This window comes from Lycorma delicatula, chromosome 7 (genome assembly GCF_047948215.1).
Source record: "Lycorma delicatula isolate Av1 chromosome 7, ASM4794821v1, whole genome shotgun sequence".
NCBI lineage: Eukaryota > Metazoa > Arthropoda > Insecta > Hemiptera > Fulgoridae > Lycorma > Lycorma delicatula.
In genome coordinates, this window is record NC_134461.1 from 102,645,139 (window position 1) to 102,669,648 (window position 24,510).

Genomic DNA, 24,510 nt, shown 5'->3' on the forward strand with positions numbered 1-24,510 from the left:
ACATCCTGTATTTTTCTCTTTCAATTATGGGATAAAATGCTGTTTTTGTATTAGATTGAATATTGATGTAAATTTATCTGATTTATTATTAAAATATTCTTTAAAATAAAATAATATTTACTAATAAAAGGGATCATAATAGTAATACATAACATCTTTATTCATATTTTATTAATACAAGCTTCGGTTAGAAAGCACTACGTTACAGTGTTGTGGTTTTGTCAAAATTTCCATTAGATCTAGAGTCCTGCAATATTCTGAAATAGAATGGTTAGTGTTAGGGCTATGAGGGCAGTAGGTGACGACCTCACAATGTGTTTAATCCCTTGTAACCCAATTAACTGGTAATGCTCTTCCAGCTAATGTTCTAATTACATTGCTGATGATACATTAAGTTATGTAATTTTACTGCACTATATCGCCTTCTACTCTTAACCTTTATTTACTCTCTTCCTCTCTTAACACGCGTGCACACATATACGATTACATCTGCTCTTACTATGATTTTAATTACGTCATTTATGTAACGGCATTAATTAAACAACATTAAATTACCGCACAGGTTGAGCCAATTACAAACCAAACATATCAAGTTATTATTTATAATCCTGATAATACATTAAATAAATTTCAGAAATAAAGAAATAGACATTACTAAATGTCTAAATGTAATTACTAAATTACTAAAAATAAGAAATTTTTATTTAAAAAAAATACTTTTTAAAAGAAATTTAATAATCTACGATTTCTTCATTATTTTTTTTTAAGTTTTGAAGTAAATACCAACTACAAAATATAAGAATTTAAAAAATAATTTAATTTTTTTTTTTTTTTTTTTTTTACTATTCTGTTGAAATTAGTTCCAAGATTTAAAGTTGACTTCATATTTTGTATTTAAGATAGGATTAAGCCAATAAAAAAAATCTGCCGATAAGAAAAAAAATTGTACTAGAGAAGAGCAACAAAAGAAGATTCCCGTACGTTGATAAAAAATAATAAAAGGACTACAGAGAAACGAAGTGAACAGAATACTACTAAGCGTGATAAAAGATTCGTTCAGGTATGGGTTTGACTTGAGAAATAGCCCCAAATGCATGTATTGTGAATACGAGGATACGCCTGAACTGGTATGATGTGAGATTACGAGCTGGAATATCGGACGTGGAGCCGGTGCAACTTGCCCGATTCCTCCTATCTTCGGATGAAAATTGGAGGAAATTTGAAAAATTCACCTACACTGTCATGAAGGAGAATGAAGAGAAAGGTAGAAGAAGAGTATACTAGCAATTTGTCACTTCAACGGCATAGGACATCGGAATTATGGGGAATAGTAAAATTAAGACCGAGACCCGGCCTCGTAGTTGGGGTCCGTAACGGCATAACCGAGGCGGGCTCCCCGGCTGCGAGGTTTGAGGCAGGCATAAAAAAGACCGAGACCCGGTCCCTGGGGTGGGGCTGGGGACAACTTTGCTGGACCTGGCTTCGTACCTGGGGATTTGAGGCAGGCAAATAATTAAAGTAGCAAAAGATCCGACCGGGGGGCCCGACCTGCCGTGCCGGAATTATAGCCGGTGGGTGGGAAGGCACTCTTAGAGTATAAGGACACTCTCCCAGACCGAGTATACTTAAATGGATAACCGGTCTGGGGGAGAAGGGGGAAAAAAAGTATGGAATATGTGTAATTTTTCTTTAACTTTGTATAATTATGTGATATAAAGTATATTTTAAAGAGTTTTTCAAATTAAATATTTAATTTCAAAAAAAAATTGTTAAAATTGATGTAATTGAGAATAAATTAAATTCTATTTGAAAAAACTCAAATATCTGTTTTATGACAAAATTTATTGTAACTGTAATATTTTTAAAGCAATATCTTTTAGCATACGTTCTTCAACACACTGTTGCGTAATGCTTCGGTTTCCTCACCTTGAGGTTCGTATCTTGCCATATACTGAATGTTTCTAAAATGGTGGCTAGACTATACTTATTCGGATTCTACTTATAAAAACTAAACAAAAAATGTCCTTAGGAAAAATGGCAATTTCTTTTTTGTTCTCCCCCTGTCGGCCATTTTCTTATTTTTATATAAAAATTTATATCTTAAGTTCGGATAGACGAATCACATTAATATTTGGTAAGCGTCTTGATAATAAAGTTTTAAAATTATCAAATAATCAGGACTTAAATACCTTCTCAAATTACAAAATGGCGGCCATATTTATTTTTTAATCCGTTATATCTCCATAAATATTAATTTTATCAAAATTTATGTTATTTGCAAAAATATAAAACCATTTATTTTGAACATAGACATTTTATTTTTTTAAATCGGTTAACAAATAGTCGAGTTTTGGCAGAAAATTGATGTAATTATACATCTGTTTTCATGTTCTCCACTTTACGTTAAATTCGATGAAATATTAATTGTTTTTATTTATTGTTAATTCTAGTATTGTAAATTAGTATGAAATTAAGTAATTTTCTCACATTCATAGACATAATAATTATGACACAAAATTACATCAATTTTCTCCTATAACTCGACTGTTTGTAAACCGATTTAAAAAAATAAAAAGTCATTTTGTTCAAAATAAAAGGCTTAATATTTTAGCAAATAACATGAATTTTGATAAAAGTAATATTTATGGAGATATAACGGATTAAAAAATAAACATGGTCGCCATTTGTAATTTGCAAAGGTATTTAAGTCCTGATTTTTTGCTAATTTTAAAACTTTATTACCAAGACTCTTACCAAATATTAATGTGATTCCTTTATCCGAACTTGAGATATAAATTTTTATATAAAAATAACAAAATTGCGGACAGGAAGAGAACGAAGGAGAAATTGTCATTTTTCCTAACGTTATTTTTTGTTTAGTTTTACAAGTAGAATCCGAAAAAGTATAGCCGGCCCACCATTTTAGAAACATTTTGTATATTCTTGGTCAATCCAAGATTTTGTAATCTAATTTTATTGGCTATTTTAACAACTTCATTAGGTTCTATTTATTGCTCCAATGTACCTGAAGCTGTCAGCCCTTTTGCTTTTACCATATCTTGTGCTGTCAGTTTTTGGTACATTTTTTTATGTTTTATACGAATTCTGTTTTAGATATTAGTAGCCCAGTTTTTTTCCATCTCTTTCAATGAGCCATCTCTTTCAATGAGTTGATACGTTCTTCAGCTATTTTTAAATCTTCTGCAAGGATCGTCTGCCAGTAGCAAGAAATCAATCGAGAGGCCTTTTCTCACGGGTCCTGATCTTACTTTTTAAATTTTATTCTCTTCGAACTATTTTTCAACATTCCTAATTACCTCTTCTACAGGATGATTTTTTAGTCCAGTTACCCAATTGTTAATGTCTGGTAATTTTTTCTAAGAAAGGGAAATTTTGCTTTGTGACACGATGTTGGTAGCGCTACTTAACCGTTATGGATACGGCAGTGTGAGTTGATTCTCCTTGAACTGTGTAAACTGTTGTGCCGTTTCCGGTCGTGTTACGAACAGAATGTCTTTTATCATAGCACAACGAGTTTTCATTCTTGAATAATATTTTGCTACGAAATCAGACGCGAGTGTAGAATAATCATTTCAAATTAAATTTGTTGGTATTCCTCCGCCAGAAAAAAGTGTCAATTTCTAGGCTAGCAAACCGAATCGAGAGACAGGTAGTGTGTGCGACAGAAAACGTAGTGGTTGACCAACTCGCTTGACAGATGACGTTTTAGAGAATGTGGCAACAAGATTGCTTAATTCTCCACGGAAAAAATTACGAAAACTTTCCACGCAAATCGGTTTGTCATATTCGAGTGTTCAGAAAGCTGCTAAAAAATTAAAATTGTATCCGTATCGCGTACGATTAGTCCAAGAGCTTCAGCCTCCAGATTTAAACAAGCGATTGCAAGCAATATTGCCATTAGTTTAGGTCTCTCGAAATCGGATTGCTAGCCTAGAAATTGACATTTTTTCTGGCGGAGGAACACCAACAAATTTAATTTGAAATGATTCTTTTACACTCGTGTACGATTTCGTAGCAAAATATTATTCAAGAATGAAAACTCGTTGTTCTATGCTAAAAGACATTCTGTTCGTAACGACCGGAAACGGAACAAAAGTTTACACAACTCAAGGAGAATCAACTCACACTGCCGTATCTATACCGGTTGAGTAGCGCTACCAACTTCGTATCACAAATAAAATTTCCCTTTTTTAGAAAAAAATTACCAGACATTAACAATTGGGTAACAGGACTAAAAAATCACTCTGCAGGAATGAATTAACAAAATAGCGATCCGTTCACTGCCTTAGTCCTGTTTGAATTTTGAACGCTTTTGACCATTCTCCTTTGAAATTTATTTTGGATTTTGTCCCCGTTAGTGTTAGTTTATGCCATCAATTTATGGCCTACTAGAAATTCTATAAGGGTGTTTATTACTTTAAAAAATATATTTATGAATTAAGTTATTTCTATGTCAGTTTGAACTAAAAGAATTAAAAAAACGGCTGAACCAATTTTTAAAAAACAAAACCGGCAAGAGTAGTATTCTAGGTTCATATTTTTTGGTGAAGTCCACAAAGTAATTTTTGTTCTGAAGAACTATCTAATCAGAAATTAAATGATTTCTTTTTTTATAATATGTAAAGTACATTTTTAATTACTGTAAAGATATGTTGATGAAATTTAACAAATTTGACTGAAACACGGGATGACGATTTAATTTTTAATTTTTTTTACAAAAATGCTAAGTAATAATTAAAAGGGTTCTTTTTTGTTTCTTACAACGTTATCATTATTGTTTTTAAGAACAAAAGGGAAAAAATATGTTATGAAAATTAATTTACTTTAAGATAATAATTGAAATAAAGTACAGTAGAATTGTTTTGCATCATAAAAGATACGGGAAGAAAGTAAAGGCATTATGATAATGTTTTAAATTCCAATTAAATAGAATGGTTGTGAATATAAGCGTTGTACGGGGTCTACGTAGTAGTCTGCTACTACTTCTGCCGGAGTAGAAGAAGCAACAGCAAGCAGTAATACTTAGTAAAGTTTAGTTAAGTTTCAAAGTTTTGTCAGTGTTTTACAGTATAAGGCAAAGAGAGAGTAAGCTATACGAACAAACTCGAACGAACGCTCTTTTAGAAACTTGAAGGTTACGTTAGTAATTGAAGAGCTCGACTCGACCCTCCTTGCTCTATATACCGTTATTTTCTTACTCATTCACTTTCTTTTTCTTTCTCTTCTAACTATTCTTCTTGTTATCATTATGTTCCGTTGCACAATTCAGTATACCATTCATAACCTAACATAAAAAAGATATACGATTCTTAAGACTGTAAGCCGTGTAGGTTATAATATAATCTTATTTTAATGCCTTCAACATTCATAAATAAAACACACTTAAAATATGTAATTGTTTAATAAAAATTAAAAACGAATCGCTTTTAAATTACTCTCATTTTTTTTTTTTTTTTTTTTTACATTGACAATTAGATTAACGATGCTAATCTTGAAAAGTCAGCAACCCTTTTATGAATATAATCGAATAAAATATATTCCATGTATGCTATGTTTGTTATATTCTCATAGACTATTTATAAATTTCATTCTGTTTAAATAAACTTGGTTTATTATATGTTATGTTGTAAATTTTGCAATCCTTAAAGATAATTAGCTTGTTGGGTACTATATTCTATGTTTTCTTTGTTCTTTTAGATGAATGTGGGTTCTGTCTATTTCGTAGTATTTAACGTAATAATAGTAATTCATTCGATTATCTTGAATTGCTCTGATGTTAACCGTACACTTTCTTCTTTTACTCAATGAACTTGTGTATTAAGTATCTAGCTTTGAAAATAATAATTTTTTTTTTCTGAAAACGTTGAAAATTTTATACGATCATTGCTTTTGTTGTATTTATATTATGTTCTCATTAAGCGTACATAGGCAATATGCATGTATTAACTGGTGCAAACTGTTTTTTTTTTTTTTTGTTTTTTTTTGACTGAAGTCAAGCTATTAGCTAACGCTAATATATATATATATGCCGGGTATGTGTATATATATATATATATATACATACCCAGCAATGCTTCGCAATTGCTAGATTTGAATATATATATACATGTAAATTACATGAACACAACTGAAAGTTTGATAAAACATTAACAAAATGAACATTACGGAACTTCACAAAATTTAACCTTTCCCTTTTCCAATTTTACTCTTTCTCCCTTTTCCCGTTACTTTTCCCCATTTTCATTTTTACCATATTTCCTTTCCCCATTTCCCTTCTCCCTTTTCCTCCTCCTTTCCCATTCCTTCACCCATTTATCTTTCCTGTATATCCCTTTTCCTCTTCCTCTTTCCCCCTTTCCCTTTTTCTTTTTTCACCTTTCCCCTTTCCATTTCCTTTTCCCGATTTTTCCTTTTTTTCTTTTTTCCATTTTCTCTTTTTCGGTTTTCCCTTTCTCACTTTTTCTCCGCGCGTATATCGGTCCAGTAGTTTTTTTAGTCTATAGCAAAAACACATATCGGAAATATTGAAATGGAAACGTAAAATATTTAGTATAGCGTATGTTGCTTTTACGTAAAACAGATAGCGCTGTTTTTCAACAAAAAAAGCATGGTACCCGTCACAGGTGTGAAATCTTAGCTATATAAATAGTAGGTATATAAAAACTCACTCGTATTCAAATGCAACGTTTGGTCAAAATTTCAAAGCAATCGGTGAAGAACTTTCGGAGATTTAAGATTTTTAACAAACGAACATTTAAATTTTTATTTATATAGATGTGTATTTTACCAAGATGCAAAGTCTGGAATGTATGATTGTTGTATATTTCTTTTGTTCAGGAATATATCATCAAGGTAGCAGTACCAACTCAATACAATTTTTTTCTTTATTTTTACCGATACATAATAACATATTTTATAGATAATATCCAGAACAGGATAGGTGTGCCATTCTACGAAAAAAGAGAACTGCTTAATTATTTAACAAGTTAGATCATAGGAAAACAGTGGTAAAACCTTCATCAAAGTGAAAATTATAAAATATAAAATTATTTAAAAAATAAAATACATAAAACTATTAAGTAAAACACTCAAAAATAGACAAAAGAAAAAAACAATTCGAAAGGCGTTAATGAAAAATATTTGACTATATACTTAAATACACATTAAATGAAGATGTGTAAAATACTGTTTTTTTGGGGGGGTTTTTTTTAATTAGCATTGTTAAAATCTCCCTAAATGACTTAAATTATACCTATAATTTTATTTTAAATTAATCAATTGGAAAATTTTTTTAAATAGTTCTATATCACCCCCATACCACTCCACTGTGTTGAGTTACACGAAAACAGTTCTGGTTTGATACCGGCCTCCGTAGCGCGATTGGTAGCGTCTCGGTCTTTCATCCGGAGGTCCTGGTCAGGCATGGCATTTTCACACATCCTACAAAAATTGCCATTTACCTCATCCTTTGAAGTAGTACCTAATAGTGGTCCCGAAGGTTAAAAAAAATTTCTGGTTTGATATTGTTATTTTGTAACAATAAGAGACAAATTTTTACGAAAGATTTAGCAGAGGAGATTTAACCCGTTTCATTTTAAAACAAGAAAAAATGCTCAAAGGACTGTTTACAACAAAAAAAAAGGTCACTGATGAAGAATAAAAATTAATAAGAAATAGAAAATTATAATCTAGTAATAATAATTAATTAAATTAACCAATACTTACGAAATATTTTAAAAAAGAATAGTTCTACCAATGTGTATAGAAGTAAAAACAACTGTTGAACGAAATGACTGCTTTGTATTTAGAACGTATTGCCTTGTTGTTTTAGACAATCGCACTCAAAAGCGGAAAGTTTAAGTCTAAACAACTAAAGCTTCCAACTCACATTTACCATTTCGAATTATACAGTTATCATAAAAGAATGGTGCGGTTTTGAACATGGTTTAAATTAAAACAGAATTACTTACAGTTTATGTTTTTTTTATTTTTCAAATTTGTCGTCTCATAATATTTTGTCGTCTTTTTTTTACATAATTAATAAATTTCAATATGTGCGCCCTTAGTCACTCGACAAATGTCCAAACGATACTTAACTTCTCTCCAAACATTAGTTAACATTTCTTCGTTAATGGTTGTCATTGCTTCATTACTCCTGTTTTTTAAGCGGTTTAGGTCGCGAATTTTGTGTATACACATCGCTTTTGATGTACCCCCACAAGAAAAAATCGCAAGGTGTCAGGTCTGGATTCCTTGGAGGCCAAAGTATGGGTTCTTGCCGGCCTATCCATCGATCTCCAAAGTTTTCGTTCAAAGCGTCCGTGACCAATGCATTTAAGTGCAGGGGAACACCATCTTGTTGGAAATGAAGTTGATGAATGTTTTCGAGTTCATCCGGCTGAGGAAAGCAATAATTGGTTAACATGTCAAGATACACAACTCCATTAATTGTTTTTTCAGTAAAGAAGAAAGGTCCTATTAAACGATTTTTCATCACATCACACCAAACATTAACTTTAGGCGAATCGCATTGCTTCTCAATAATTGCGTGTGGGTTTTCAGAGCCCCATATTCGTGACTTGTGTCTGTTAACACATCCATTCACGTGGAATGTAGCTTCGTCTGTAAAAATTATATCATCTAAAAATGATTCGTTTTCACTTATTCTGTCCAACATTCAACAGCGAAATTGTAACGTTTTACACCATCATCGGGTTTCAATTCCTGCAGTATCTTGATTTTATAAGCGTGTAATTTCAGTTTTTTATGTAAAACTTAGTGAACTGTTGATTTTGGAATACCTAATTCGACGCTTCGACGGGAGATGGACTTCCCAGGACTACTAATTGCCGATTGTCTAATTAGTTCAACCGTTTCGCCTGGTACATTTGGTCTGCTGGTTGATTTCTGTTTCTTAACTGATCCAGTTTCTTCGAATCGTTTGAACCAACGTGTTATGTTATTTTTGTGTGGTGGATCTCTTCCGAATTCACGTCGAAACGCACGTTGAACTAAAATTACGGATTTTAATTCAGCCATCAATAAAACACACTTTGCTTTGTCTTTATCCGAGAACATAGCAACTCACTAAACTCACCGCAACAACAATACAAGAACTGACGTTGTGGTTACAACTGCTGATAAACAAACTTTTGGGTTGGATGCTTTCAGGGATACCAATATAACATCTAGAAATTTCCCTACAATCTTCCTATGAATTACTGAAACCGCACCATTCTTTTATGATAATCCTGTATATTGCAAGCCCTTTATATAAGGTTGAATAAGATAAAATTTTTCTCGAGATGAGAAAATATGAATTTTTTTAAATAAAAAAAAAAAAAATTGTTAAAGATCAATCAGAAATATATCCTTTTCAAGATCAAAATTTGAAGGAAAAGATTTACTCTTAAATGCTCTTTCTTCAGGAAATTGTTTTTTTAAGACTTGAAATGGTTACTGTGTTTTTACATTTAAATAATTTTTTCATAACGTCTTTGACAGCCTTATTCTCCACTTTAATATTCATCTTGTAGAAAATTTCTAGAATAACATATTAATAAATTTAAAATTCTAAAAGCATCAAATGTAAATTTTCCCTATTTTAAAAAATATAATTTTTTTCTGAAAATACTTCCAACTTTCTAACAGTTTTCTACATTAAACTTTATTTTTTTAAATATTTCATATAAAACAATTTAATATACGAGTAAAATGTTTTTTATTTTTTTTATTTCTTTCAAAATCCAAAAGTTCAGGAATATCAAGAGAATGAAAAGTTTATTATTTAGTATTATTAATAAATACACTTTTATTACTTTTTTTTAATTTAGATGATGTTTGTCAGAGATCAATGACCTATCATCTCATATTCTACCAAAAAAAAAAAAAGTTGTTTTAAGAGAATTTTGATCATATTCAAAAAAAGTAGCTTTAATAATAACTAGAATAATAAAAACCATTATCATCTTCATTTCCATAACACAGTATAGATTAGATCTGATCCGTCATTCCAGCGCTTCTTTGGTCTCTCCTTCTTAACAAGCGTAGTTAAGAGTCTGGAAATTCTTGAATCCTCCATTCTTCCTACAAGTTCCTACCATCGCCCTCTATAATCTGTTATTACATCAAACATGGAAGTAATATTGAAGTCTCTTCTAACATCCTCATCCGATATTATATCCCTTCTTGTTAAACCTTTAAGGCCCCTTAAGAAATTCATTTCGGTGAACTGATTAAAGCTTAATTCATTTCTGTTTAAAACTCAAGCCTCACATCCGTATAACAGAATAGGTAGAGAGATGGTCTTGTACAACTTTAACACGGTTTCTTTCGTAAAGTTCTTCGTAAAATTTTGTTTATAATTCCACAAACACTTCTAATAACTTTATTTAAGACTTCATCCATAACAAAGGAGAGAATGAATCCCAAATAGTAAAAAGAATTTACCTGTTCAAAGGCATATTATTAAGTATGATTTTCAAGCTTACTGATTTTGCTCCTTGGAACTCCATAATTTTAGTCTTCTCAATTATTAAGAGATTTTACAAATATAATCACCAGCCAACTTTGATAATTTAAAAATAATATTAATGTAAATCTTTCAAATAAAAATTAATTAAAACCGTAGATAGCGAACACCCTTGTTTAAATGTAGATTAATATGTAAATCTTACGCCCACTGGCCATCCAACGACAGCGCCATTACACAAGCTTTTAATAACAGTAATTAAGTCCAGTGGAATACCATAACTTTCCAAAGTAGTTTTCTGTCGACCTTTCAAATTCTTTTTTGAGATCTATACAGGTCAGATTCTCTTCTTTTCTCAATAATTTGCTATACTACAAAACCATTATCAATATATGATCAATCTGTGAGAAATCTATTTTCTTCTTAAGATAATTCCGCCTCCGATATTGCAGTTTATTTACGTGTAATTATTTTTGTATTTTGTAATCAACAATAAGCAAAGAAATTTCTTCAATAATTGACGTTCACTCCTATCACCTTTTTTTTTGATAAGTGTATTATGATTATGTATTGATAGTATTATTGTATTTTGCATTTTTATGTGTGTCATATTTTATGTTGTGTTATATATTATATAATAAAATATATAATGTATAATATATTGTATGTTATATATTTGGTATCATGTTGTCTGTATTGTTCTTGTATATAAGATGTCTATTGTTTAACGGTATTTGTACATGCTGAATATTGATTGAAATGAATATTATTAATTCTCTGAATATTGATGCTGTTTCTGCATTGTTCTATTGTTGTGTGTCTTGTATTTGTTCTAATAATGTAACGATCTCATGTAAGAATTTGTATTGTATCTGCATTTTATGATCTGTACATAAAGTATGTTTTGATGTATGACTGTGTGTGTGGAAAGGCAGGGGTGGAGGTTTAGTCGGTAATGCGCAGATATACATACGCTCTTCCTAAACACTTAGCGGGACCTGTTAGCGACCCCGACACTGCTTAGGCGTCTGTAAAATGGATTCCCAACCTCTACAAAAAAAAAGAAGAAAACAAAGGCTCTTTTAACATAATATGATAACATAAACATAATACTCACCTGGTAAGTTTTGCCAGTCTGTATTCTGATATTTACACCACAAATTAGCAAAGCGATTCGACCAGTCATATTCAGGGATTATCTATATTTGCTCGGTTCTTCTCATCTTTATTTAGATTTAAGATTTTTCATGATTTTATGAGCGGAATCTTGTCTACCATGCAAGTCACGTTTAAAAGATGTAAACGTCTCCCAGATTTCTCTGTGAACAATTTAAACCACATTTTTAGCTTTAATATTATTCATAACATATTTACATATTTCACAGTAAAATATTTGGAATATGAAATTAATTAGCTATTTTGATTTATTTGATTCAATACGTATTTCGTAAAATTATATTGTACATATGTTGGTCATAGCATATCTACTTAAAAAGTTAAATTCGAAAAAAATACTCCGGAATAAAACTTAATAATATATTATGAAAAAATTACTTTTAATTAACTTTAAAAACTTAAGCCTTTTAAAATTTTCTTTAAGATATATTTTTTATTAAATAAGTACAACCAAAATATATTTTTTTAGTATCATAATTGTGATAAAGATGGCTTCAAAAACATTCTCATGGCATTAACATTCTCTTAACTGTTATTAAATTAATTTTTATAATACAGTTAAAACTGATGTATTTTTAAAGTACTAAAACTGATGTACTTTTAATTTAATCTTAACGTATTCGTAAATATTAATTATTTAATAACAAGAATTATTATTTACAAGAATAACAAAATCGCCGGACATGCTGGAATAAGTGAGGAATAAAGGGATTGATTTCCCACTGTCTTTATAGAGCTGAACATGTGAGCACGCCAAGCCCATCGAAATTCTGCGAGCGAACATCATTACTCTTAGAAAAAGCAACTTAATTATATTTGTAAGAATACATAGCCATAAGAAAGACTGGGAAATATGGTAAATAATTTAAAGTATCCATCTCTAAAAATCTATTGCTTCAGCAGCATAACAAGGGAACGTATTACCACAATATCATTTAGATATTAGATATCCAGATAAATTATTTAACTTACTAAATACATGTTTATATTTTATGTAAAATACATAACATTTTACATAAAATTAGTGAACTTAACATTAACATAAGTTTTTGTGAATAGAGATACACAACTATTTATTTTAATTAGATATCTTAATGCTGCCCGCTGCTTCACGGACAACGGATATGCACCAAATTAAAATTTAAAAAAACATGATGAAAAAATAAAAACAAGCAATGTATCACTCTTAATACTTTTTGATGCTATAGAAAGCTAGCAAAAGATACAATATTCTAACTCACCTTTTTCTCTTCTTTTGTCTCATCGATCTTTATTTCTTTTTTTTTTTCTTTATTAGTCAGTCAGAGTTAGTTCTTTTAATTACACTACATTGCTTTTTTCTTGTTTTTAATTACAGTGACATTACTGCAAACTGCAAGTATAACTAAAGACAATTGTAAAATACTACAACGTGTCCTGAATTACTTCCTATAAAATAAAATAAATAAAAATGTTAAATCGTTTTAAAATAGCTTAATTCTAACAAATATAAAATTAAATAATTTAAAAATCTTATTTAATTTATAATTTACTAATAGTTATTCTAATTTATAATTTAAATAATAAACTAAAATTTTAATAGATAATTTCAATTTTATTAAAATTATTGTATAAATACTTAATCAGTTAACTACAAAAATATCCATACACATACTTTAATATCTTATTAGAAAAGAGGCTAAGCCGAATTGAACGATTTTACTATTTTTCGGATGTTTTTCTTGAATATATTTTTCAGAAATTCTTGAAGTCCTGTTTTTCTTGAAAAAACCATCGAAAAACCGGGAAAAATCTAATTCCTTAACTTTAAAGACAACAAATTAATAGATTTTCTAATCGATTTTCCGAGATAAAAAAAAACAGATATTCTTTCTATAAAAGCTCTAAACCCTAAATTTTCTCGGATATTTTTCTTAAATTTATCTTGAACTGGTAATATCATTTTCTGTTCCCATTTACATAAATAAAAGCCCTTTATAAATTGATTTGCTTCTCCTCCTTCCTATATAAATCAATCACCACCACTTCACCCGAAGTATCAGATTTCATACAGATCACTGATAGCTATGAAATCAAGTTATATAGTAGTTGATTTTATTAATTCCGTACAGAAATAATTACATAAAAAATTGACATACACATATTTTCAACGAGTATCTTTGATCTATAAACAATTAGTATAATATGCTAAGATAGAAAAAAAGTTTCAAAACTCATAAAGGAAATGAAAAATCGCAAAAAATAAAATTGAAATTATAAAACACAAATATTAAAATACAAGGTTATCATAAAAGTACGGTGCGGTTTCAGTAATTCATAGGAAGATTGTAGGGAAATTTCTAGATGTTATATTGGTATCCCTGAAAGCCTCAAACCCAAAAGTTTGTTTATCAGCAGTTGTAACCACAACGTCAGTTCTTGTATTGTTATTGCGGTGAGTTTAGTGAGTTACTATGTTCTCGGATAAAGACAAAGCAAAGTGTGTTTTATTGGTGGTTGAATTAAAATCCGTAATTTTAGTTCAACATGCGTTTCGACGTGAATTCGGAAGAGATCCACCACACAAAAATAACTTAACACGTTGGTTCAAACAATTCGAAGAAATTGGATCGGTTAAGAAACAGAAATCAAACCAAATGTGTACCAGACGAAACGGTTGAACTAATTAAACGATCGGCAATTAGAAGTCCTGGGAAGTCGATCCCCCGTTGAAGCATCGAATTAGGTATTCCAAAATCAACAGTTCATAAAGTTTTACATAAAAAACTGAAATTACACGCTTGTAAAATCCAGATACTGCAGCAATTGAAACCCGATGATGGTGTAAAACGTTACAATTTCGCTGTTGAAATGTTAGACAGAATAAGTGAAAACGAATCATTTTTATATGAAATAATTTTTACAGACGAAGCTACATTCCATGTGAATGGATGTGTTAACAGACACAAGTCACGAATATGGGGCAATATGGGTCACTGAAAACCCACACGCAATTTTTGAGAAACAACGCGATTCGCCTAAAGTTAATGTTTGGTGTGATGTGATGAAAAATCGTGTAATAGGACCTTTCTTCTTTGCTGAGAAAGCAATTAATGAAGCTGTGTATCTTGACATGTTAACCAATTATTGCTTTCCTCAGCCGGATGAACTCGAAAACATTCACCAACTTCATTTCCAACAAGATGGTGCTCCCCCGCACTTCAATGCATTGGTCACGGACGCTTTGAACAAAATATTTGGAGATCGATGGATAGGCCGGCAAGGACCCATACTTTGGCCTCCAAGGAGTCCAGACCTGACACCTTGCGATTTTTTCTTGTGGGGGTACATCAAAAGCGTTGTTTATACACAAAAATTTCGCGACCTAAACCACTTAAAAAACAGGATTAATGAAGCAATGACAACCATTAACGAAGAAATGTTAACTAATGTTTGGAGAGAAGTTAAGTATCGTTTGGACATTTGTCGAGCGACTAAGGGCACATATTGAAATTTATTAATATGTAAAAAAAACTGTTTGAGACGACAAATTTGAAAAATAAAAAACATAAACTGTAAGTAATTTATTTTAATTTAATCCATGTTCAAAACCGCACCATTCTTTTATGATAACCTGTATAACTCGAGAAAGGGGATCTAAGTTCCTTTCCCAGGAGGAATATTATTCAACCAAAGGCTTTCTCATTTTGAATTTTAATGAAAGAAATTGCCATTATAATTCTCTTTCAGTTTGGGTTTATGGCTCGTTACTATATATAACTAAGTAAAACTAGTTCTGTATAAAAAATTTTCAATTTTAAAATTTCGAATTTTTATACATATTCTTTACCGTAAATACATAGTTCAAACGATTTCAACAATATTTTTTACTAATTTTTTGATCATGAAAAGTGCATACGTTCCATTTGAAAAAGAGCAAAGCTCTAAATAAAGCTTTAAAACAAGAGATCAGAAACAAATTCTGAATTTTAGATTTACTAATTATTAGATATTATAATTAATATTTAACTACAAATACATGTTATTCCCGAATTGTTCATTGTTAAACGATTTAAAGTAAAGTCTGGCAGGCTATGGAAATAATCGTAGTTATAAGGCAGTATATCATTCACTAATAGTAATAACACTCAATCATTCTCTCTAACTATCTCTCTCTTTCTCTCTCTCTCTCACTATCTATCTCTCTCTCTCTCAGTTGCTGATCTTACGTCTGTTGTCAGGGGATATTTTTTTTGAAAGGTTTCTTGAGTGTCATCCAATCTTATTTAATTTATTTTTTATTTTTTTTTACTTCACCATATAAGCTTGAAGATTGTTATGGTAATAAGAAATGGAAATTTTGTAGCGTATGAAAAATGCCATGCCTGACCGGTATTCGAACCCGGAACCTCCAGATGAAAGGCGGAGACGCCCATTTTATTTTCATAAAATGTTTAGCTTCTTAGATAACAGAGAGTGATATTCTATTACAATTTGTGGATTTTATTTTCCCCTCTAATTAGGGATTGTAGCTTGTTGCTACGACGTCAACCTTTTTCGGTTAATCAGCTGAAGCAGGCTTCGACTGATGAACTCATAACATTCAAAAGAAACTCCCAAAAAAATCCTTAACAACTATAAATAAATACTGACTGTGAACAATGCCAAATCTTCCCTTTAACCATTTTTTTCCGTATCCACTAGTTTATGTGATACGTAATATTATTACGTTCTATTAAATGAAATGTTTTATGAGACGACTCATGAATGATCGAGAGAAAGATTTCCATGATGAAATGGTACGTCTCTTTCTCTTAGCCGAAAGGTTCTAGATTTAAATCTCTACCAAATTAGGTTTTTTTTTTAAATTAATAAATATATTTTCTCATAAAAATCGGCAGATTTTAGATTCACCAAATCCGTAGTTGTAATTTTCTACTAAAACGGTTATTTTTTAATCTGAGGTATTTTTGGGAAACGTTTTTATAAGAAAATAAAATCTCTTCATGTTTTAAAAAGGGTTAAAACCCAACCGAATAAAATTTTCATTAAATCTATGCAAAGTATGTTATGATTTACGTTCCCACTTTATTTTCCCACCCGTTTAAGAATCTGACTTGTAAAAGCCTTTATCAGGCAATTCCAAATTATTAACCCAAGTAGACGGCTAACACAAGTGCACACAAACACATCACATCACTTATGAATGATTGGAATTTACTGCTCTTCCTTTTTCGCATCTTTGCATTTTTGGCGTTTCATGATTCCCGAATCCACAAAAACGAAAAAGTCGAATTTTGGCTTGATTTCCTTATTTATCCCTTTTTAAAATTATATTAAAATATAACTGCGTGGAATATAGAGAGAAAGGTGACCTAAAATCAGACATTAGCCTATATCTTCCAACAACAAAAACTTAATCTTTTAACTAATATTAAACTAAGCTTGGCAACTGCTAAGTTGAAGTAATATTTATAACCTTCACGAGAGGAATGAGTATACAGTTTTGTTGCTTTAACCTCTCTGTTCCAGTCTTTCTTTTAACTGTAAAGCACCTAAGGTACAGAGCTCGGCGTTGCTTTCTCTGAAAGTGATGGTGTTCACTATACAATCAGTGTCTGCAAATCAGAGAATGAAATTATCACTTAGTGCTGAATATCAGTTATATTTCGGTGGGATGGACAATCTGTTATGAACTCTATATCTGATTCAACAAAGAAGATTATGAGATGTTCTCACTGAACGGGATATTTTAAGAGGAGAAAAGTGATTACCCCACACCTCAATTATTCATAGTAAGCAATTAATCATGTAGGGGTTGCTAGTTATTCTTGAGAATGATTATATCATTTTCGAGAGTGTATTTTGGTAGGTACCCAGTTGTATAAAGCCCTTTTTTATAAAACTATAAGTAATATTAAATACTAAAAGTATAATACTATAACTAATATTTACATATTAAAATTTCAGGAATTTTTAATTTATGAAACAGGAAGTTTACGATTTGTATACGAGACATTTTATAAGAGGCAAGTTAACGTAAAAAAAAAAATTGGATGGTTTTTCAGCGGTTACTTTGTACGATATTTGTTATTAATCACATTCAAAATCTTTTTATGAACTTTTAAAAAAATCTGATGTGGACACCCCCGTGACTTCAATTGTACGCCTATTAACATTTTTTTTTTTTAAATTAAAAGAAAAGAAAATTTTATTTCTTTAATAATTTCAGATATTTTTTTATTTTTATTTTTTTTAATATTATTGAATTATTAATAAATTAATTATTAATAGTTCCAGTTATGATATATAGTTGAAAAGCTCTCAATGAGGTCTTATTACTGCAGTTAAGAAAAAGGCCAAAATCCAAAACAATTTAGGTTTTGGTCTTTTTTTGGACAAATTTGGTTCAGTCGACTTTGCAATCAAATGAGAAAGTACACAACTAGATGTTACAACAGTCCTAAATCCAACATTTCAACATCATACGGCTAATCGTTTTTGACTTATGCGAGATACATGCGTACGTACAGACGTCATGCCGAAGTCAAAATGGATTCAGGGATGATCAAAATGGATATTTCCTTTGATATCTGAAAACCGAAATTTTACGGGATCATAATATTTTCTTTACTTCGTTACAAGGAAGTAAAAACATTTCTCATTACAAAACAATCTAAAAAACGAAATAAAAATAAATTCAAAACTTCTGTTCTTGAAACGCTACAGAAATGACTGTAAATAAATTAAAAATATTTTTTTTATATAATATTTGTATAAAAATATACAGAATGATCAACTCCAGATGGTTTTAGGAGAAACTTTAAATGGGGAACCTTCCAAAATTTTTTCCTTACATTAAAATACAGTATTACATTTTTGAAATCTTCGTATTTTTTCCAATACAGCGGCTAACTTCTTCAATTCAAATGAAAATTTAAAAATTTTTATCGATGCTACTAAATATTCTGGTTTATTTAATTCGCATTATTTAAAAATTATTTAAAGTATTCAATCCCTAAAAAATCCTGATTGACTCATATACAATTTACAAAATACAGGACCGACATGATTCGAGAGCAACCGGACCGGGAGTTCACAAAACAAAAATATTATCAGAGATAATTCCGGGCATCGACCTGAAACTCCAAGGTTGTTGAATAAATTATTCTGTATTAAATCTAAATTTTCAATACTAATATTTTACGCAAAAATGTTCAAATAACTTCGTGACTCTAGGAAGAGGATAATTTTATTTATTTTTTTAAAATTTAATATGCAATCGTAAAAATTAATTTAGCATGTTTCATCTACGTTTCTATCATTTAAATTTATACGATGTATTTATTAAACAATGAATTTTGTTTACAGCCAAATCACAATTGAACTGTAACTTCTAATTTCAATTAAAATATAAACCCTTGAGTAAAGGACCAAATAAAGCGCAGCACTGTTTATCAGTCAACATAATTTAACTGTAGTATTTGAATGTAAATATAATGATAAACAGTAAGGAATGCATATAAAGAAGGGCGGATATTTTATGCCAGTTGCAACTTCCTATTAAAGATTCTTGCGGTTTATAGTAGCATATCCTAAGGGTGTTTACATTGTTACACATTGAGTGACATGCAAATAATTCCTATCCTTTATATGCTGGCCTGATTTGGCATTTTATATATATATATATATATATATATATATATATAAACTACCCTCTGTTTTCTTTCAAATATCTTCCGTAAGAAAGACAAAATTAAGTGTAAAAAAAAACAAATGTAATCAAACAACATGATTCCTGAATTTAGAGAAAGGTTAATTTAATTTTTATAAACATTTTCTACTCCCCTTTTCATTCTTCTTTTATGCGCATCTCTTTATTTTCAGAACTTCTGATTAACTAATATATTATGTAAAACGCAGAGGGGTATTTTTATTAACCTCAATAAAAAAATATCTTCATCTAGATAAAACCTGATTTTACTCGTACTTAACTGAGAATATGTGTTGTACATTTTGTTCTCGAAGGAATTAATTACTATAATTAGTCGATTTATTAAATTGGAAGCATTGTAGATGATACCGTGAAATTTGAAATCTTGAAAAAAATATAACAAAAAGTTTATAAAATATTCGATCAATGCATCCACTTCTACATTACGCCACAGTTATATATACCTCAATGATTAGTTCATTAAATAAATAACTGTAAATAAATATTCAATACGCACTATGCTAATTCAACCTTTTAGCCATTTTTTTTAATTTCCGGTAGTTTATATTATAACGGGATGCAGCATCGCGATTTCATGGAAATATTTGAAAATATCAATATATATATAATGATTATATCATTATATATAGATATATAATGATATAATCATACAATTTCAATACAGAACAATCAAATTGTAATAATAATTTTATTTCATAAATTTTGGTTCTAAGATTCGAATCATTGTAAAGTCAGTTACTTTTATATGGATTTGAATGCTAGACTGTGGATACCGGTGTTCTTTGACGGTTGGGTTACAATTAACCACACGTCTCAAGAGTGGTCGACCTGAGTCTGTTCCAGACTGCATGTTTACCGGCGCATTTAAATTTACATTGCAGCTATGTTAGGCTTGGCAGGTCGGTAGCGATAATTGCATTTGCCTGTACACAAACCCAGAACTAGCAGGAAAAATTGTTGCACAAAAAATGTATATATATATATATGTAATATCTTCATATACCATATATGGTTGCATGTGAAAAACAGTTTCACATGTTTGGCATACGACAAGCCCCATCTTCTTATAATTCCAGCAATATTTTGGACATCCGTTACCGTAAAATCAAAACGTGTTTCAAAAGGCAGCAGTGGAGAGGGGCAGGTAGACTGGAAGACTGCAGTTGACCTGAGGCGGAGAGACCGATGCCAGATGACTATGGGCGGCCAGCCTTTGGTGGTGGTCGGCGGGGGCTTCTCGGAGTCGTCATTCGCGGATGATCCCCTGGGGACGTCGCTCTGACTATTCTAATTCGGTGACAAGAGCGCCCGGGTGATTGCGCAGGGGCTGTATAAATACCATGAGAATTAGGTTTGTCCCCTGCGTGAGGGGGAGGTTTTTTAGCGGGTGAGCCCCGCATTTGCCGTCAGAGCGGGCCTGGCGGCGGCTGGCAGAGCTTTTTCCTCCTACGGAAAACAAAAAAAAAGAGTTTCAGTCAAACGGTTTAGGTAATGTTTAAAGGATTAATGATCAATTTAACCGATTCGATACTGTGCCTATTAAGGAAGATATGATTTTTTTTCTTTTCGAAACCCCATTTTTTCCACCTCCTGGGCCAATGGTGGATGATATCAAAAAACCTTACCTAGATTAGTTTTAGCCCCTTATCCAAAGAATAGTAAAAATGAGTTCAATATTTTACTTAATAAGAAAGTTATAACTATATTTAGTTTTTTTCTCGAAAAAGCCATTTCCACTTCTATCCGATTTTGTTCATTAACGAATTCGACCGAGATTTATTTCGGGTCGTTATATTTAATGTATCAATTTGAAAGTTATTGGCGCAAAATTACAGCAGTTATCGTATCCACAAGAAAGTGTATATATATATATATATATATATATATATAAACTTTTGAACAGACGGTGGTTTTTGGGTTTGGGGGATGTGAAACGTGAAGACATATCGAAATTTTCCGGAAGTCAAATCATGGTACCCATTACAATAGGTATCTTTGTTATTAAATCTACCTAAAACAAATCAGGTGCTACCACATGCTAGGCAGAAGAAAACAAAAGCAAAAGTGGGTAAAAGGTATTAAGAAATGAAGCAATGAATCAATTATGCTTTAATGGCTGTAGAAGTTAAGTAATTTTTTTTTCCTTTAAGTTTACCAATTAGTTTTAATTTCATAACAATTTTAAAATTTTTAGTTAGGACAATATACCTAGTATATTTCTCAGAAGAACCAGAAAGACATACAGACACAAATTTTCTATAATGGTTCCAAAACTACCTAAGAATATACTCAACATACAATACAAAATATACATCTGAAAGCTTAATAAATCTCTCTTAAAATTACCGAATTTTCTTACTCTTATTCGCTGAACTTAAACTTAAATTTGATGTTTTCTTTTAAAGAAGACGGCAACGGTTAAATGAAAGGAACAGTTTTATAGTAGTAGTAATAAAAGTAAGCACTAATGGTTAAGTAAAACTGAACAACGATGAACTCTACTCTAAAAGTAAGTAGCAATTTTGTTGATGCGCCTATCCGCCTCAAGGGTTGAATTGGATGGATTGGCAACTAGTAAAGAACAACATATAGAAATAGCAAGTAACCACTGCAGGCAGGCAGGCAGACTTTAACTCACTATATATACGAAATCCTCCGTCTAACCTGAGGCACGTGTTATATGAACAGTATGCATTGCCCTTTGCCCCTTAGCCCTCTTTGTCCCACCTTCTGCCGCAATCCCATCCCAATTATACTAATAGCACGAGGGTGCCAATTCCCAACCCTATTTTAACTCTATCCACCATGTGTAGAACCACAGGGTAAGAACCGTATGGGGAATCTAAAAAATATATATATTCGTTTTACGAATGTACATATACTAAGGTTAAAAAAATACCGAATAAAATTTTAGTATAGATTACTTACGAATACGTATGAAAGTTGTTCGAAATATCCTGAAATTAAAAAATATCAGTTTTAAAAAACACTAAAAATAAATCCTTTATCTAAAATCCATTACCGTTTAATATCCAAAATAAGCTTTTAAGTTTATTAATTATGAAAATTCATCAAATATTATAACTACATTTCTAGTATTATACTCATTACAAATCAACACGTTTTTAATCAATATACAAATTAGAATTTTTTAAATGGAATTTTTTTCCCTATATTCCTTCACTGGTTTTGACACATTTTTCCATTCTACTCTATTCTGAATTAATTTTTGTTGTAATCTTTTAATTTCAACATATATGTAATGTTGCATATCTTTTAATTATTTGCTTTATTTATGTATATTCATATACTTCCTCCTACAGTTTTTATACTCTGCACTTTCTGTAATTACTATATTAAAAATCCCTGGATGTCTTAATGCATGACCTGCCCAACCTAGTTTTTCTTATAAGAATTTGTTATAAGCATCTTTTTTTCTTTAATTCTTCATGATCATCTTCATTTCGAATTTTACTACCCAAATTATTAAAAATTATTTTCTTTAATAAAGTATAAAATTTAGAAGAGTTGACCTTGGCGGTGAATTGGTAGCATCTCTGTTTTTAAGACATAGTTTTTGAGTTCAAATTTCGGTCAAGCATAATAATCGTCACACGATATAGATTTCCATGCTTTATTCTCTCAAGACCATAAAATCCCGGCAAACTAAAAAATTTGGAAAAGCGAGTGATAAAAAAAAATTATATTTCAAAAGTTTATTTCTTTGCCAGTTTGAATTTCCAAATATCCAATTTTCGCTTTCATAAAGCAAAAATATTTATTTCTTATTCTTGAATGTATATTTATAATTATTTTTTAACCAAGGCAATCTTTACTCATGTTTTCTTCCTTTAAACGATTTCCGTACATCGTTTTTGTTCTTTAATTTTACTTCCTAGGTAATGGAAACTATTCTATTTCTGATACAATCTTAATATTTGCTTATTCATATTTATTATACTTTTTGTTAAATTTTATTATCTTTATTTTACTTCTATTACTTATAAATTGAATTTTATTTTTAAGAAACAAATACATCATAATTTCTTTTTTTGATTTATTATACAAAAAGTTGATTCACGAAGAACGTAAAAAATTTTCAGTAGATGTCCTACTTGTGAAAATGAAAAAGAAAGTTCATATGAATATAACTTCGGACATAACTACGTTAGCGAGTGTAGGCTGGCGAAAGATCTCTGCGACGACGGTAACCCAATCTGTAATTCTTGAGACTCTAAAGGGTACTATATTATGTTTAAAGTACTATATTATGTTTAGAGTAAATAACTTTATTCAGAGGTGATAAATACATAAAAATCTTAAATAAAGCATGTAGAAAATTTAATTCTGAGTAAAATGGCATGAATAAAGTTCACAGAAACTAAATACAAACTTAATAATTTCGAATTTTATTAAAAACAAAACATATCAAAATGCGACAGATTGTAACTAGACATTAAACGAAACAGAATTTTCAATATTACAAAAACAAAAAAATTGAATATTTAGAAATGTAAGAAATTATTTGTGACACTTGACATATTACATTAAAATCGATGCAGCAGTACTGAAACTACCAGGGCGAAAATAATAAACATACACAGCCAAATATATGATCATCCTCTTCCTAAAGTTTCCAAGTAAAATCAGTATAAAATTATTAAAAAAATCATTAAAATCTTTTTAAACAAAATTTATTTTAAAAAATCAAGAAGATATAGTTATTAAAAAAATAATATTTGTAATGAAAAGCTTCCAAAAAGTCTTACTTAATTTTAAAACTTAATCTTTTTAAGAGTATAATAAAAAAATTTGTTTAAAGCAAAAGTATTTAATTTTTTATATAATCAATATTAAGCAAGCGAGAAGTATTTTGAATATTTCTTATTTAAAGTCTTTTTCAAGTTTTCTCTTATAAAACGAACCAAGTAAACAATTTTAGCATCAAAACTTAGTTTTTTTCCAGTTACTGAGTATTGTCCGTGATATAATATACAGTACTGTTATTTCTTATTCAACGTTAAGAAATTTGGTCGACTTGACGAAGAAGGGAAATATGAAAAGAAGTAGATGAAGAAGAAGGTAGGTAAGTCATCTGCATTCCCTTCTTGTCCTTCTTTTTTAACAG

At 30.2% G+C, this 24,510-nt stretch overlaps 1 long non-coding RNA gene across 1 annotated transcript in view; it reads right to left on the minus strand.

Annotated features, from left to right (window-relative positions):
* LOC142328261 (uncharacterized) overlaps positions 1-24,510 on the minus strand; it is a 275,266-nt gene that overhangs the window by 63,021 nt on the left and 187,735 nt on the right. The window contains exons 3-4 of the long non-coding RNA XR_012757261.1: positions 12,910-13,096; positions 11,610-11,811 (exon numbers count right to left, since the gene is read on the minus strand). This is a non-coding gene — a long non-coding RNA (uncharacterized LOC142328261). The remainder of the gene's footprint in view (positions 1-11,609; positions 11,812-12,909; positions 13,097-24,510) is intronic.